Source organism: Molothrus aeneus, chromosome 7, assembly GCF_037042795.1.
Source record: "Molothrus aeneus isolate 106 chromosome 7, BPBGC_Maene_1.0, whole genome shotgun sequence".
Taxonomy (NCBI): Eukaryota; Metazoa; Chordata; class Aves; order Passeriformes; family Icteridae; genus Molothrus; species Molothrus aeneus.
Window position 1 is genome coordinate 20,157,386 of NC_089652.1, and position 17,738 is coordinate 20,175,123.

General features: G+C 39.2%; 1 protein-coding gene across 5 annotated transcripts in view; it reads right to left on the minus strand.

The window, feature by feature from the left end:
• The window catches only part of B3GALT1 (beta-1,3-galactosyltransferase 1), a 173,922-nt gene extending 156,574 nt beyond the window's left edge, over positions 1 to 17,348 (minus strand). For all 5 annotated transcript variants that reach the window (XM_066553349.1, XM_066553345.1, XM_066553344.1 and 2 more), the window contains exon 1: positions 17,258 to 17,348. The gene's annotated coding sequence lies outside the window, so the exon portion shown is untranslated. The remainder of the gene's footprint in view (positions 1 to 17,257) is intronic.
• Between the last annotated feature and the right edge of the window lie 390 nt (positions 17,349 to 17,738).

Here is a 17,738-nt window from a genome sequence, read left to right on the forward strand (position 1 = left end):
AAAATATTATTTCATTATGTAAGATTGCGTATGGTCTCTGTGAATATTTGAAAAGTCAGGTGGCATTTTCAGATTGAAAGGGTTGTTTTTAAATAAGACAGAACAAAATTTTGTCTGGTTTCACAAAAAGGTGCTAAGAAATTAGAGCTGGACTTCAGAAAAAAATAGATTTTAATTTATAACTAAGAGATGCAGACTGTGATTTAGAATGGGCAAATTACATCCCATTTAAACATTTATATTCCAGTTCTAGATTTATTTTCCAACTTTTGCCCCTTCCTCCCCTAAGACATTAGCTATTTGGATCCAGTACTTTACATCAAATCTGCTTCAGGTTTGTAAAAAAAGCCCAAGGCAACTGTCCTTTCCACAGAGTTAAGTTAGTTGGAAAGCAAACTATAAATCTAATACAAAAAAGTTGTAGCAGAGGTGCAACTTCCCATCTGCTATGTTAAATAAAATAGACATGTTCCAGGGCAAAAAAAAGGACTTGAAAAATGCCAAACTACAATTAATGTTTTTCTTGCTGCTCTAATGCTTCAGAAAGAATGCATAACAATCTCTTAGTCCTAGGTAGCTTTTATACAGAATTTTCAAGGTTATTTTAGAAACTGTTTATATGGTTATTAGGATCATTACTGGTAAAAAATCCTAGCAATCTTGTAAGTAACAAACATTTCAACTGAAAAAATTTATCACTGGGAGATAAGAAACAACAGACATTAAAAAAAAACAGGTAGATATTTTCATTGTACCAAGAAAAGCAAAAGTATTTGACTGTGCCTTGGTGTTTCCCATGCCCATTGTCCAAGTCTGACCACTTAAATTGAATAGAAGGAAAGAAGGAATAGAAATAATGTACTTCATATTTTAAGAGATGGATTAAAATATTTTCAGACTGTTTCTTTACAAAATATTTTTCTTTGTGTTACTAACAGAAATGCATTATGCTATTTCAGAAGTGAAGTAGAACAAAAGTGGGATAGCAGACAATTATATACAACAGCAATTACAATGTCTAGTCGTGTTGTCTTTTGAATTATTAATTTTACGTCCTTCATTCACAAAAGCAAACCCAAACAGCTAAGTGAAAAACATGTGACTGTATATAATAATTACAGATTATAAAAATCTAATCAATTATATAAAAATATAAAAACTACAAAGGGAAATTATTGTATTTTATTAAAAAAGAAACATTTCAGAAATTAGAAACTGCTTCTCAGAACAATGCATGGGGAACAAATCTATTCAAAAGGCGGTATCACTTAAAGACTGTACTGTGAACAGAGCCTTTGGAATCAATTTGAGATGTTTCTACAATATCAAAAGTTGTCTTTGGGAAAAAAAAGTTGGACCTTTATGAAAAACTTAGAGGAGCTAAACTGTTGGAAGAGTTAAAGGCTGACTAGAGAAGGAAAAAAAAAAAACCCTCTAACATTTAGAAAAGGTTGGAGAAGGCAATAAATTACAAAAGCAGATTATGAAAGAGTTTTTTTAATCCTTGGCTAGGGTAGCTAGTGTACATAACTTCATTAATTTCAGCAGCATTTTGATAGTATCTATTCACAAAGTTTTGTGAAGGCCAAGTCCAATGGGTTTCAAATTGTTGTTAAGAATAGCATCATGTTTTCAGACAGCTTACTGTGAGATTTCTTATTGAAAGCATCTTTCAAGGTGAGGCAGCTGAGTCTGGAAGGATAAAATTACTTGAAAACTATAAATATTTTCCATACAGGATTTCAAGAAACAGCAGACCATTTTATGGCACAGTACAACCCATTGTCCTGTCTGAATTCTACCATGGCCTAAAAATGCTACAGAATACCCTTTGTTTTTATCTGAACATCACACTACTTACTGGGCTCTTTAATCATCTAATTAAAGAGTATTCCTAACATTTTTGATTTTCTAATTCACTTTGAACAAATGCAGTAATTGCTGAGGAAAACACACTCAATCTCTGTGTACAGTATGTGAGACAAACGTGCACCAGTGCTTAAATGACCGAAGCAATTAACAGACAGTATCACTGTATTGATGCAGTAAGGAAAAAATATTGCTGAGATTTTAACTATTATATGAAAATGGAAATCTATAGCAATATTTTGATAATTTTTGGAAATGCTTAATGTTTGCTATAAAAGCAAGTATCCAGTGTTATAGCTGTATAATTTATGTATTGCATTTACAGTTTTAATAATATTGGACTGTTTAGACTGTGTTTTCAACCAAAACAATTCCAATTTGACAGATTCTGAAATAAAATTACAAAGTCCTGTGACCAAGTAATTATAGAAGTTTATATTACAGATGTTGACATTTCATAGCTAAGCAGTTTTGTTTCCAAATGCAGTGGAGTATTTTCACTTTGGAGCAGGGCTACTCAGATCCCCCCCAGTTTACCCATCCTCATTTTGTAAACAACATACTACTGCTAGCACAGACTGCCAGTCAAGTGAGCTGGCCTTGAAAAAAGACTACACTATTTGGGATTCTCAGGACTTTGTTCATTCCAAAGATCTGTCAAATACATGAAAACACAGGTTTTACTTTTCCTCTGCTGTCTTCTTTCTTCCCATCTAGGCAATGTATTAATTTTCTGCTCACCTAATCAGAGCCCCACCTAAGGATCCTGTAGCACTGACATGCTGCTGTCAGCTGACTGACATGTGTACTGTGCCTTGTATACCACTGTGGCTCTGTCACCTAACATTACTCAGAACATCCATCTCATCTTCATTTTTTGTACAATGAGATGTGCTCTGTGAATGCAATATTCAGCTCTAACCACTCTGAGGTAAATTATCAGCATAGTGCATTTTACATGACTCACATTATATCCCACAGATACAGTGTAAGCTGCTCCCTAGCAACTGCAGCAAAAATATACCCCTTTAGGCATTTTTTCCAGCTAAAGAAACCAACTTTCTGTTTGATGAACTTCATATATAAAACAATCTTGGCTACTGTCACCTCAAACTGTTCTGACTAATGGTCCTTAAGATGTGTTTTTAGCCCTTTGCCTTGTTTGGGTTCTGATGCTGAAGTTTCTTTTGCAAACCTTCCACCTCAATGATTTTAGCACCAAGGAAAAAATAGTATTTTTCCAAACCAAGAAATATCTTCCCAATAAAAACTAACCATTTATACAAGAATTATGAGCTAGAAATCCATTTTAGGTGGAAAATGTAACTCCCAGCATGCTGGCAAGAGTGAAGACCCTGGATTTATTTTGTGGAATGCTGAAGTCTTTTGTGACTTTCATTATTCACATACTGAATGGAATTGCAATTATTTTCAAAGAACTATAAGCTTTTAAGTAGACTATTGCTTCTTGTGTCATCCAGAATCTATTTAAGTGAACTTACTTAATATCTGGGGAGAGACAGAAATTAGTCCTTGTTTAGAAACAACTAGCCTCATGCTCATGCATCACACCTCATAAGTAAGATGTGGCTGCTGTTACATTGTTATTGATTTTAACACACCATAAAATATTTTAAAGGTAATAACAGAATAATAACAGCACATTAATACTTCACAAATGAACAGAACCCTCCACCAATATTTAGGAATTTCCTCACCTCTGCAAGGGAAAGGGCATTACAGTAGACAGTTAACTTCCCCAGTGGAAGCCAAGCCTTCAAGTCTAAGGCTGCTCAGGTTAGCACATTTAGGCAGAGGGTAGTTTGCTATTTTTGTACTGATCTACATCAGCCTCCACTGGCATGCAGCCCCGTGCATAGTCAAAAAGACAGCAGTTCTAGGACAGAAGAGCAAACAGCACCTGTTAGCTAGCCACAGCAAATAGCAAAAGCAGAACAGCATTGTCCTTTCCCTTCAGGAAATTCTGTTTTGGGAACTGTTACAGACCTCTGGAGGGAACGAAATCTGTCCTTTCGCTTGAACAGGACAGCAACCACCTCCACTCTGTTGACAGATACCTCTGATAAAAATCAAAGCATGTGTTATGTGACTACACTTCAAGCATCTTCCTTGGTACCCTTTAGTGAAACTGACCCTACTAAAGTGTAAGTGAAATTCACATACGAGTTTATGCCAATTTTTTACATGACCCTAGAACAGGGTCCTGGACAGCATCTCACATGGTGAAGCAGAAAGGCTTTTTCTAAGAAGTTCTGTGTCACCACCAGCTGAAGTCAAATACTATACATAAATTGGCATATTTCATAAAATGCCATTGAAATAAATCCTGGTTAGAACAGTGCTAACTGATATGCCCAATTCCTGAACCAAAGTACTCATCCTCAGTCACTGGGTAACTACCTGGCACAAAAAAAGGCATTTCTATTAGAGCCATGTATTCATCACTTCCATATTGAATAAACATTGGAGTTCAAACTGCATTTCCATCAATGCAGTATGGCTGGTAGTGTGTTATGAATTCAACCTTGATGCAAAGTTTTATTAGTAGCAGTACAGTCTTTCGTTCACAGAGATTCTCATTTCATGAACAAACATCCTATTGACTTTTCTGTGACATTATGTAATTTAGGTCTACCAAGTCTACTGTATATGTCTTAATGACCTAATTAAAAGAACTATTGTCATACCACTATATAATGTAGCAAGTAGAGGGGGCAGGCTGTTTCCCTTTTAAGCTAACAGGCACAAAAATCTGTAGGTAAGAGCTTTTAGTTCAGTTCTGAACTGCCTCATAACAAGAAATAACGGGGTCATATGAACACCCCAAATGATGAGGGAGCTACATATTTTAAAGGAACAAAGAACATATGGATGTGGCATGCCTTCCCATGTATGAAAATCTAGCTGGATCAGAAGAGAAAAAAAATAAAAACAGTTTTGCAAACTTTACATTCAGAGAAAATAAAAAAAATAATATACAAGCTTTCTAGCAATGCTCAAAGCATCCTTAAGAAACAGAACATACCATTTTATTTCAAATCTCCTTTAGAACCTTAAAATGAATGTCAACTTATAATATTACCTGTACTGTCAAATTAAATTTCTCACCCACACTCACACTGTTTCCACTTTTTTATCTCTCTCATTATTTCCAGTACAAATATAGTGCAAAAATTGAGCAAGGTATTCCTGGCAGTAAACAAATTCAGTACAGATACTATCCTCATGAAGGCTACAGTTTTTGTGGAAAAGGAAAGTATAAATCTTTGCAACACTGTGTTTTAAAGAAAGCTGTTAAATATACTGAAGCTACCTAAATCCTGAAAACTGGATTCACTGAAATTCAGGGAAGTCCTGGCTTTTCATTCTTAGGGAAGAGGGGAAGGAACTTAAGACTGACTGAATTTAACTGAGTTGCTGGAGATCACTTTTAGTTATTCCAGCAGGCTTTGAATAAGGACATTAATGTGAAACCCACTTGGCAATCAACTACTTCTACTTTTGAAAAAATATTTTATTTCTATCTGCATACTTATATCCTAGCCCACCTTTTATGCATTTGTTAACATTTAATTTGGTCATTTCATTCTTATGGTTCTGTTTATTTTAACTGTTCTTTGCATAAAAATTATTTCAGCAGAATAATTATACTGTTTGAAGAATAACTCCAGAGAGCTTTAGTTGATGTTCTTCTCTAAAGGTGTGCAAGGTTATTACAATATTTCATTAGCACAAAACAATACATCTTCAGATAGAGGCAGTATTAGCTTGTAATGTTTCCTGTTAGCATGCTACAAACCTTTGCTTGTAAAGCAATTTAATCACTTCCATATTGGTTATACATGAAATATTAGTTGCTTCACAGGGAACACCTCCTGCATTTTCATTACAATGTAACTGTGTTACTTAGAGAGTCAGAAAAATCTATTTGTCTTTGAGCATGTCATTGAAAAATTTCTAGCCTAAGTTTTACTAGTTAAAGAAAGAAACAGTCTTCCAGGTTTAAGTCCTCAATTCAACCAATATGGGTTTCATTATTTTCTAAATGCCACATGTCATCTCCATGGCTCTTTTAGTTTTCTTTCATATTATCACCTATTAGAACTGCTAAGAAACTATAAGTCTTTGTCTTCTAAAAGAGAAAACAACTAAAAAATCTTAATATACTATGAGATAACCTGGTATTTATACATCTAACATTAACATTCTTACCTAGCTACTGTATAGTAAAAGAAACTAAGATTACCACAATCTTTATGGTTTTACATATGAAAGATGCGGTCATCATCTTCAAAAGATCAACGTTTTATTTTTCAACAATGAAAATATATGAAAGTCAAACAAATTGCTTTATTTTCCTCCATTAAAATAGTCCATCAGATAACTAAGAAGAGATACTGTTATTAGTACCATGCCCTTCTTGACAAATCAGGCAAAAACGTCATCCAGTGAGTTATGAAATCCTGGCATGTAAGAACAACATGTACAAAATGGAAGCAATTAGAGAATTCTGAGGTAGTACACAAGATAACAGATTAACAATGTAGGAATGCATAAATACATATACAGCATATTAAGATTATTTTTGAACTGAGAAATGTTGAAACTAAACTTCTGATCAGTATTTTTACTGTCACTTTGGAACTGCTAGGCCACACTCTTGAGTGTGTGAGATCCTGCAAGAGGAGTAGGCTGTCACAAAACCAGTTAACAGCCACTTGAGTCTGTAGTGTTCTCACACAACTGTGGTGCCACTAGCAAAGGCTCAGCCGGGGGACCCAGCTTAGTGTCCTTGAACTGCACCCACCCAGGCAAGTACAAGTGCCACCAGGTACCCGTGTATGTCCCTGCACCTAAAAATACTTCCCAACCCAGCAGATCTCATCCCACTCTCCCAGCTGCTCTCTAGTGGCTGGGACCAGTCAGTTCTGGCCATGCCATGTGCATAATGTGACTGAAACAGATCTACCACATCCAGCCAGGACTGCTCCTTTGATTATCTCTGGCCTGAGCAAGTCTGCCGTGGTGGTCAGAGCAGCAGGGAATCCAGGAGCCAAACCTGACACCATGTGTGTGCTGCACTGTGTGCAATCTTCTTAACATGTTCCACACATACCTCAGTCTCAAAGACTGTTTCTTTACTAAAAGCATTTGTATTATAACTGATACCAAAACTGATTTCTGGTATTAATAATCATACTTTTTATTCAGAGGATGTTTCAACATACAAGATGGTAATTGCTTTGTTCTACCTGACACACATGCTTTTTCTATAAGAGACTTACAAAACATTTTCTAAAATGTAAAATCAGGTATTTTTAATACAGCTGCTTGAAGTCATGTTGTTAAAACCACAACTAAAAATTACTTGTAAACAACTGCATGTTGGTGTAAGTGGAAACTTGACCCATTAACATAAAAATTGATAATTTTAACATAATAATGATAATAACATAAAAATGATAGTTTGAAAGGTGGGAAAATCCCCTTAATTTTAAAAAAGTTTGGGTAAATCTATAAAAGTTGGAAAAACATACAGAACCTTTACTGGTATCTTGATGGCAAGGACTGCATTAACAGTAATTCTGAATAGTTCCCAAATATCAGGTCACATGCAGTCAAAACCACCTGAGCCCAAAAGGTCTTACACAAAACTTACAATAGGTCTGAGTCTTCACTTCACTGACAACTGCACAAAGTGCATAGGAATTGCTCAGACGTAACTGACTTTGTTTGCTCATGCCAGAAGTCTCTCCACAGAGCAATCACCTCAAACTGATCTCTAGCAGCAAAAGGAAAGCATGCAGTAACTTGGCTGAGTGGCTGCTCAGAAAACAGGGACATAGTTTACAAAAGACAAGATTACTTAGCACTTGTAGGTTGCTTACTTTTATGGGTTATAAAGAAATTTTCCTTTCTCACCATTTTCAAATTTTGAAGGAGATGATTTCCAGGTGACCTCATCTGGGATACCTTCCCTGATATATGACTTCCCCAGACTTAGGGGTTAATATAGTAATGTGTCATTTAAAATGATATAAAATCTGGCCAAGGCTCAAACTTCTGTGCCTTGGTGCATGCCTCTGAGTGGACCTGTGATCCCAGGACAGCCAGCCAGAGTGATCTGCAATAACCCAGCCAGCAACAGTCAGAGCCTCAGTCAAAAGCCACTGGCAAAATGCAGCAGCAGGCAGAGGCTCAGGGAAGTTTTCCATCTCCAGGTAGGCTGTCTTGGTTCTGGTAAGTCCTTGCAAAGCAAACAAAATCTAGCAGAAGCCAACTGTGACTGCTTGTGGTATGAGGTACCACTTCTGCTGCATCATCCACATTCATTTACACATTTTACTATGACTTGATGCATAGCCTGATACCCAGTACAAGTGTAACACCTTCAGAGGAAAGCCTATTACTTTTGACTCAGTTATTTTCTGTGAATTTTCATTGAGCTGTTTTGCAGTGTCATTTTATGTTTTACATTCTTAAAAGAATTATTGAATTTTCTTTCAGAAAACTGAAATTAAAAAGAAGTCTGCAAGTGGACAGCTGATGCATGACTTTCCTCTCCCAAAACCTGCAGGTGAGCTTTTCTGCTTTTATTTCTAAATTCTTCTGCTACCTACTTTTGTCATGATAGTTCATAAGATTAAAACTCTCATTGTGTCAGATGATAAAGAGCCATTTTAGAATGTGAGCTGCAGTACCAAAATCAGTTTACAGGGAACTTCACCTGGTATCAATACCCAATCTTAAAGACAAAGAATTACTGTTTCTTCTCTAAAAAAACAATTCACAGTAAACATCTTGTTTTGGAACTTCTCAACAGAATTGAGTCTATTTATGTTTGGGATCAGCAGCAATAACAGAAGTATTTAATTTATTTAATTTCCCTATTACAAATGAATAAACAGTACAGAACTTCTACAAATTAGTTCTTAGTTTAACTAGTATAATATTTGATGCCTCTATGTTCATGCACACATGAGCAAAAAAAAAAAAAATTTTTTCCTAAGAAATATTCAGAATAAGATACCAATAAAATGGTATTCAGTATCTCCTCCTCACTTGTAATTAGGACATAATATGTTCAATACTGCTCTCATTTACTTCTAATTTAATGAACTAGATAGAATAAAAACTTTTTCCCCAGTAGCAGTATATCTTCCATGTGAAATGTTTAATATGATCCAAACTAGATGCTCAAATTCTATTCCAGACTTTTCTGGCCCAGTTCAATGCCTGGTTAATCAATGGGACTTTGTACAGTAATCTGAAATCTGCACATGAAAATCACCAGCAAGGAGGCCAGTCTTTTCAGGGTTTACAAAACATTTTTTCACCTTAGCTGCAACACAGCAAAATATTTGTGTAAAAGTATTTCAGAGCAGAAGTAATGTGATCTTTAACAAACTGATTGATGTCTCTATTGATTCCCAAACAAATAGAGACATCAGACTCAACATGACCTAGTTGCCACTAACTTGGTGAGAAACTTTCATTTGAAGTTTAATAATTGTGATGAAAACCTCATATATTTGAATCTTAAAATAAGCTAGCCAGTAACAAAGCACTGCCAACTTTTAGCAGTGCTTTGTTACTGCCTAGCTTATTTTAAGCAAATACAGTATAAACTACATACAACAGAATTTGGTTTATGATTATATTGTGCTTAGGTGCATTTTCTGTGGCCTTTTAACAAAAATCTAGCATACTCAAAAGCTTGGTAGAAAAAAAACCCATTTGCTTTACTACAAAGTCTGAAATCGAAGTTAAATGTATTATTTTTCTACATGGAAAAATATTGCAAATGCTGAAAGCTTTAGGTAAACATTAATATAATAGATTTTCATAGTACACTGTACTAATACTTACATAGTACACTGTACTAATGTCACTCTTACTAGCTGCCTAACAGACCTTATAAAAAAGTATACATATGAAAGAAATTAACTTAGTAGAATATTTTTTGGATGCCCACAATGGTGTGGCTTAACTTACATGTACCATTGTACCTACAGCTGAGTATTTTTTTGTACAGAAGACTGTAGTAAAATTTGGCTGATGATTCTGAAATATCTTATAAAAATGTTAGATAAATGCACACATCTTAACACAAGAAGATATTGTCACAATTGAACAATGGAACACAAGTTCCACTTTTTACAATGATAGTCTGTTTAAGGCAGATAAGCAGCACATTTGGCACTGCTCTATCACTGCTGCCAAATGTATTCAGCACAGATTCAGCAATTATCACCTCTGTGGCCTGTAAGTACTGGGGAAAAAGACTCTGCAGGCTGACAGTGTTCATGTCCATCCCTGACATCCTTGCAGGCTACCATGAGCTCACTAAACTAATTTTGAGCTGCCTCAGCCAACAGAAAGCAGTTTTGACTTTGCAGCTACTTGTGCACATGGACATGGTTGTCATGAAGTAGCACTGGGTGGGTTTCAAGCACACCAAGCAAATGGAATACACCAAACCCTTTTACTTTGGCAAACTGCCTTGTTTTGGTTGCTACAGATTCCAGCAAACAGCACTCATTTAATAGATCAGGAATAAAACTTTAAACCACCCATGACAAAAATCAAGCAGTAGAAATACATTTGTTATGTACTTAAATACCTGCTACTTTGAAAAAGCTGTTCTGATGAACTGTATTACAGAGCAAAACAAGATGAAAGAAGAATCCTATTGCTGCAGTCAACTACAGTTGGTAACAGTCTTTTAGACAACCAGATTTACACAGCATATGACCTCATAAATTGGTAGTAGAGCAGCTGGGGCCTTTCTTCAAAGGAAGTAAAATATAATTCTTTAAGCTAAATATTTAAATTAACAAAGCAATAGGCTGCCTACTAAAATAGTCCTGTACTTCTGCCAAGTACTCGAACAACAATAAATCAAGAAACAGAACAGCACTTCAGACTGGGGTTTGACAAGCACATATTATTAACTGCTGCTGTTCAACCATCTTGCTCTCCTTTTGCATTTACCTTCATAGTTCTATGTCCTCCCTTGCACAGCCTTCATAAGGTCCTCTGTGAAGCAGATTCAAGCTGGCAGAAATGGGTTTCTGTTTTGTTTTGGCTTTTTAAGTCAGTGGCCAGGGCAGAGGAGTGATCTTCTGCCAGACTTATGTGCTGAAGTAGTTCTCCAAAGGGTTGGGGAGGATGGTGTTACTGTGACTGGGAGAAGGGAGAATAGGATCATCACAGAAGGGCTGCTGGAGTTACTTATCCTGCTGTGAAACCACATTTATTACTATGTAACACTAAGTAGTAACACAGCACACTAATAATACATTTCTGATGTTTCTTTAAACCTCACTCTCAGTGCTGTTGGCAGCGCATCAGCTTTTCCAAGTGACATGCTTTGAGTGTCAAATGACTGGCCTGGCTTTGAGCAAGGAACATGAAGAGATCCTTTCTTATGGCGGGCTTCCAGCCTAACCTCTAATACAACTGGGAGGGAGGAAAGAAAAGCTTTAGTTATTATTTTCATCTTACTATGAAATGGAGTTCACAAATGAAAGGTGATTAATTAGACAGCATTGGAGTTAAGGCTGTTGTGTATTGAATCCATAGAGAGGCTAGGGAAGCATTAAAGGTATTTGAGTAAATATCGCTTTGCACTCCAATATTTTTAAAAGCTTCTTTGGTTTTAATTGAAAATAATTTTAACAGCAATCAACATGGATCAAATACCATATACCACCATTCTCACTTCCCCTTTCATTGCAGTTGGAATAAGTGCTAGGAATGGCATTTTTTAGAGTTTTCTTTCTGTTTTATGTGGTCTGGATTTCTGGACACTGCATTAACCTGTCTGAGTTTACTGAGGTGCAAAAAAAAAAACAAAACAAAACCAAAAAACCAAAAACCCAACAAAAAACCAAAGCCTGTGTTACAGTCAAATTAATTTTAAATCTATGAACACCCTTGTCTGATATGCCATGGCACTTTTATTCCTCATAGACATACATGCAAAAAAACTCATACGGTATGATACTGTTGGCAAAATGGAGACAAACAAAAGAAGTTGTCTTTGTGCACAGAACTAATGCCACCATGGTGGCAAAGAGCTCCAGAAGCACTGTGCAGGACTCAGAGTGGACAAAAAGATGACAAATGAGTTTCAGTATAGATATATGTAGGCTAATACATCTCATGAAAAATAATCTCAGTCACATACACACCAAGCAGACAAATGACTGGAGGAAAAAATCCAGCAGTCATTATTGGCAGATCCTTATGTACAACAGCAAGAAAAACCCTAGCAAAATATTGGGTATCATGAGGAAAGGCACTGAGAAGAAGACAGTGCACATTTATACAACCTTGGTCCATCCATGTCTCAAGTACTTCTGGTCTCTGCATCTCAAGAACAGGCTCTAGTCAGAGAACAAAATACCACAAGGATGGAGTGCCTGCCTTAGAAAAAGAGAGGGGCTCTTTAGTCAGAAAAGAAGACTGAAACAAGATATGATCAATCAAGTCATGAAGATGATAAATAAACTAACGTAAAGCTGCTTGCTAAATCCTTTAGTAATAGAACTAAGGGACCTTTTACAAAGCCAGCACAACATCAGTTTATAAAGAATTAAGTGCTTCTTTACAAAGGTAGTAGTAAGCTTCTGGAACTTGCTGCCACATGAGGTTGTGAAGATAGTAAAGCATCAGCAAGTTTGAAAAAGATTCTTGAAAGCAAGTTTGAAAAGGTTCTTGGTCTGCAGGTCCACAAATGGCTCTAAAACTACTGAGCAGATACATACCTAGGATCTGTAATATGACAAGCAAGTATGCAGGAAGAGTACAAGAGAACAGGTTCATAAAACAGCTAGGTTTGTGTATAGTCCCTAGCAGCATCCCTTAATATCTGTGTCAGAGACTGAACCCTGACTATGAAGGTCCCCTGATCTGACCCAGCAGAGCTTTTGTGATGTTCTGCACTTCAGTTGCCTTTAGTATCTTCTATTGAGCTCTTAAAAATCCACTGAAGTTACACCCCTGCTTCTTGGCAGCTGTGAAAGATGGAGGTCAGATTTGAGTAACAGCAGTCCTTCAGTATAAATTGCAACACAACATGCTATGCTAAGCAATAAATTAGTGCTGTATCTTTAAACAAAAACAATGATCAGACCCAGGAGGAAATATTTACATTACTCCAAGCAGTGTGACCCCAGAAAGCCACAGATGTTGTTCCACAGCAAGATCAGCTATTTCAGTGAAACTGTAGCCACCTGCTGAGGGACAAAAAAAACAAACATCAGCCCTTCAAAGGGCTGAGCTGCAGAACTGCTCAAAGGGAAGCAAGGTTAGCCATGTAAGTCATTCCCATTTTTACTAAACTAAGTCTCAAAAGACAGTAATAGTTAAAGCCTACTGGTACTCAGATGGTAGTCTTAAAAAATTGAATGCAAAAGCCAGTATCTATTGGGTGTTTTCTGCCTTCCTTTACAGAAACTGTTTATACATAAAATAGGCATTTTATAATTACAATATTTTGAGACTACTGATAATACAGAACACCTGCAAAGGGAAATGGTATGCTATGCACTCCACAGAAATGAATAAATGTAGCTCAACAGTATTCTCACAAGATTTCAGTTATGTAGCATTTTCTTTGTTCATTGCACCCTTCACCATTAGCTCCCTCACCAGTATCTGCTGACTTCTTCTAGTGCAAAAATACATATTTATTTATTTCATAAATATTTGTAGTGATACATTAAATTATACACTTATATAAGCATTAAATTACACATTTTAATCCTTAAAGGAATAATAGAGTTTTGCAGATATCTGGATTATTCTCACTAGTTTGGGAGTTTGAATTGAGAGCTACAAAAATCAGAATGCAAGAGGGTTAAGAAATGTTCACTCCCCCCTATACATGCAACACCTGGCAATTTTATGTTTTAGGTAGTGATACAAGTAGAGGGGTGTCTTGTAATTGAGATCTGTAATTCATTCATTATCACACCTTGATCATCTCTGTATTAAAATAGGTGCAGACAGGCCCACGACTCTTGTACATCCTTTCTTTCTCCTGGTTGTGCTGGGGAAAGCTGATCTCTTCCACCAACATATCTGCAGCCTTGTCAGTCCAAGAACAACCTGCCCATCTTTGCCTCTCTCCCTCTGTTGAGGAGCTGTGTTCTCAGCACTGGGGGCTGAACTCCTGTTTAAGTGTGTCTTTTCTAAGTCCCTTGAAAGGCATTCTCAGGACACAGAGGTGCTCAAGCAGAGCACTCTTGGTCACTGTGCCCATGGCACTGCTAGGCAGCAGCAGATACTGTCACTGCTTGGAAACATCTGAGACCTGTGGGTAAGCAACAAAGGGAACACTTGGGTGCTGAGGCATTTCATACTTCTGTGTGTCTGGAGTTCTGCAGAGCTGCCACACATCAGCATGTAGAGTTGCTGTGTTTCTTAGAGACTCAGCTAACAGCCATGAGTCCATATTTTAACTGCAGTTCAAAAACAGCATAGGCTTTTCCAAACAGATCAGTGTACCATTTGTATAATCTAAAACAACTATGACATGCATCATTCATCTTTTCCCTGAGCTTCTGCATCTCTTCATTGGTTCAACTGAATGTACATATGTACTTATTTCTGAAATACATTTAGTTCTAAAAAGCATACCACTTGTTTTCCCTAGCTGTATCAAAATAAATAATTTTCCTACTAGTCATGGCAAATTACATCAATAATATTTTATTATCCATCTTTATTTAACTAAATAAGCAACAGGGTGGAGAACATGACAGAACTGACTGCTTCAGTTCCAGATTTCTTATTATGTGACATATAGTGAAACTACCCTGTAAAAATTACTACTACAAAAGCAGCTTAGGAAAACTCAGGATATCTACTGTTGGGAGGCATACAGAGGGACTCATTTTCTTTTATATAGAAGAAAACCATGAAAAGCAAGCTAAAAATTTCTGAAACTTCTGCATTTTTCTCTAACTTTTAACTAGGTATGAGCATTATGTAACTATAATACTTATTAATATTCGTAAGTCTACAGCTGATTAATATTTTTTAACAAGCAAATACTTAATACACTTATATTGACTTCAGTGGTGGAATGATTGCTGCTCCAAAAAGTTTCATTATTTACTTACAGACAAAGAAGATGAATAAACACTGAATCGAGCACCCTTCTGAAATGACTGCATTGAAATATTTTGATGTTTTGCAAAAGATTTCTTCAGAATTGTGCATGGAAAAAAAGGTATTTAAGAGAAATATGTAGCAAATACATTGGCATACATTCTCCTGCATGCATGTTCTCTTGGGAACAACCCCACTGAAAGGACTGTCACAAATACAGTCTGCTCATGTAGTCTGCTCATGTGCTGAAGGTTCTTCAGTTTACCCATTCACAAACTAAATTTTTAGATTAAATTTTGGTGTCACTTACAAGCAAGAAAGCTTAGTGTTTTCAGCTTGAAATCTATAAAGATTTCACTGCTCTCTTCCACAAAGCAACCACAAAAATTTGGGATTTTCTTTCCTAAAAAAGCACATAAGGAAAGAATGGGTGATGTTATGAGGCAGATGAGCAAAACTGAGTGCATCTCAGACATTGCATTGTGGCTGTGTGTGACATACTTGGACGAGGATTGTTCTCTACTGTAATATAAAATACTCTGATGACATTGAATCAGGTTAACTAACTCAGGTTTCTGAAAAACTGGTTTGACAATATGGCATTTGCTGAACCTGTATAGATCTATCCAGAATTAGAAATGTACAAGAACTGAAATTTCATTAGCAATTTACATTCTGCCAAAAATGTTATTTAGTGGGTAACTATGCAGGGAGGGAACAATATTTAACCTGTGTCAGCTCTAAATTCCACGCCTCAAATCTTGTACACTTACTTGTGCCTTCCCCACAGCTGTAGAAATGGGCTTCAGCTCCCCAAAGCAGGGCATGTATGTGTTACAATGGTGTTTGCACTGGTTATTCACCCTTGCATCTGTCATGATTTAAAACATTTCTGAAAACACGTTATGCATCACGTGATTGAACACGTCCTTATAACTAACTAATCAGAATACTCTATCAAGAAAGAGTAAACAAGATCAATACAATCCTAGAAAGTAGAAAAGGAAACTTAATGGTACAGAGGAACAAAAAAACCCCCCCGAATCAAACTAAATGCTCTTTATATTTTCTGCAGTGTTTAAATGTTTAAAATACCCAAACCCAAGAGATGCCAAATAACCAACAGGTAACATGAATTAATTTCCCTTGGTCTGTGAATTGTGGATACTATTTGCTTCCTACCGAATCAGTGTCAAAACTCCTCTTTATTTCCATGACTGGAGGATCAGGTTCTTCATCACAAAGTCTGGCAACATCCTGGCAGATTCCTTGAAATGTTATATAATCAAAATACTTAATGTTTACAACGACATCTCTACAGAACATCTAAAGGCTGTTTTATCTAAATTAACAAGATTAGACAACACTTCAAAGCCTTCCAATATTGCCTTTATCACTAAAAGTACAGTAGGTTGAAGAACAATGGAAAGGAGTGCATAGGGATAAACGGGATTTCCTCTTTCTAATTCCTCCGTCTCAATAGCCAGTGGTCATGTATCAGCCGTCACCGATACGCTTACTTTAAAATAACTTTTCTTTGAGCTAACTGTGTTAACAACTTTAAGATCCAGTCTGCGGCCACATCGCCACCGCTGCCGCCTTCGCCTGTGTGACTCTCCCCGCCGAGCCTCCGGGATCCCTTCGAGTAGAATCCTCCCTCGAAGGGTGAAGTTCAGCCCTCCGCCCCGGGAGCAGCGGGGCCGCGCTCAGCGCCCCCAGCGCGGGCCCGGGGCGCGTCCGCGGCCGCCGCTACCGAGGGGGCACAGCCGCGCCCGGGGCAGCGCCGCCGCCGGGACCCGCCACGCCGCCTTTCCAGCCAGCACCCCCGCCGGCAACGCCGGGGCCACCGTTCGGCGGCACCGCTCGGCGGCCCTCCCGAGGCGGCGAAGCGAGGGGCAGCGCCGCAGCCCCTACCGGAGAGCTGATGTCGCCCCCCGCCGCGGCGCCCGCAGGCACCGCCGGCCGCCGCCAGCCGGGCGGGGGCAGACGAAGTTCCCACCGCACCGCCGGTCCCGCCCGGGGACCCCCGCGCCCGAAGGGCACGGCGAGGGGTGGTGGGGGACCGCGCCCGCCCGCGACCCCTGCCCGCCGCGGCCCAGCGCCGCCGGCCGCCCCCGGCATCCCGGCATCCCGCCCGCTCGCCGCTCCGCCCGTGCCGGCACCGCTGCCCGGCGCTGCCAGCCGCCCCTTCGGCACCGTGCTCAAGGGATGCGCACGAGGACGGGCATCCCCCGCCGGACCTTACCGGCCGCGCTCGCCGCCCTCGGCCACCCGGGCTGCTGCCGCCGCTCCGCGCCGCGCTCCCGCAGCCGGGGCGCATCCCTGCTCCGCCCGCAGCCGCACCAGCCGGCAGAGCGCGCGCCGCGCGGGAGCGCAGCGCGGGCACCGGCGGAGCTCGCCCTCGCCGACTGGCACCGCCCGCAGCCAATGGCTGCCCGCGCCGCGCCGAGGGGGCGGGACGGCGTGACGGGAATGGGCCAATGGGAACCGCTCCGCGCGGCAGCGCCGCTTCCGGGCAGCGGGAGCCGCTCCGGGGCCGTGCCGCCCGTGTGCCCGCGGCCGCTGTCCCCGCTGGGCGCTGTGCTTGCTGTCCCCGCCGGGTCCTGTGCTTGGTGTGCCCGCGGGGCAGCGCCGCGTGCTCTCCGGGGCGCGCTGCAGCCCCGGCAGAGGGGGCCGGTGGTGGTAACGAGCGCAGCTGGGCCAACCTTATCCGTCCCCGGCCGCTC